Source organism: Volvox carteri, assembly GCF_000143455.1.
Source record: "Volvox carteri f. nagariensis unplaced genomic scaffold VOLCAscaffold_76, whole genome shotgun sequence".
NCBI lineage: Eukaryota > Viridiplantae > Chlorophyta > Chlorophyceae > Chlamydomonadales > Volvocaceae > Volvox > Volvox carteri.
Window position 1 is genome coordinate 121,785 of NW_003307619.1, and position 954 is coordinate 122,738.

Consider the following 954-nt stretch of genomic DNA (forward strand, 5'->3'; position numbering starts at 1 on the left):
CAGGAAGCACTCTACTGCCACAAGCTTCATCACGGCACGCTGCAACTCTTCGGAGGCCCCGTGCATTGGCCAAAGTAAATGTACAGACAAGCAGCTTGTGTATTTCATACAGAAATGAAAGCAAATTATGTTGGCCTGCTGGTGGCAAGTCGGATTGCCCATGCCGGCAAATGGTAACACAAGCTGGGTGTTCGAGTTATCATACGCCGTCATCTCAGAATTCCATTGTGAGATACGCGGCAGCTTTTGGGATGAAATTTAGCGCGAGAGGCGTTGATGTGGCTTTTGAGGTCGGTGAATGGAGGCAGCTAAACTTGTTTGTGCTCATACGGTCTTTGTTAGCTACATGCGAGATACCTTGCAATAGAGAATGCTGTATAGTACCGATAACGCGTTTCAGCCGGGTGAAATATTCTGTTTGGTCCGTTACACACTCAAGGCCTGGGAGTTCGAGTTATCATACGCCGTCATCTAAGAATTCAACTATGAGATACGCGGTACCTTTTGAGATGAAATTTAGCGCGAGAGGCGTTGATGTGACTTTGGCCTCGGTCAATTGAGGCAGCCAAACTTGTTTGTGCTCATACGATTTTTGTTGGCTACATGCGAGATACCTTGCAATAGAGAATGCTGTATAGTACCTATAACGCGTTTCAGCCGGGCGAGATAATATGTTTGGTCCGTTACACACACACACACACACACACACACACACACACGGACATGGGCAATCCTACAGGTCGGGGCCCCCCTGGGCGCTTCGCGCTGGGGCCCCGCCCAAAAACACGTGTTATTGGGAAGCCCAGCCTATGATGATACTCGTGCGGAAGAGGGATTCGATCATCAACAGCACGTCTGGCGAGGATGTTGGAGCATAGGTGGGCTCACCGCAACTCTGTTATTCCCTTTGGGCGCTAGTCTGGGCTGATAGTGCGGTGTTTCCTTTTCTCCGAA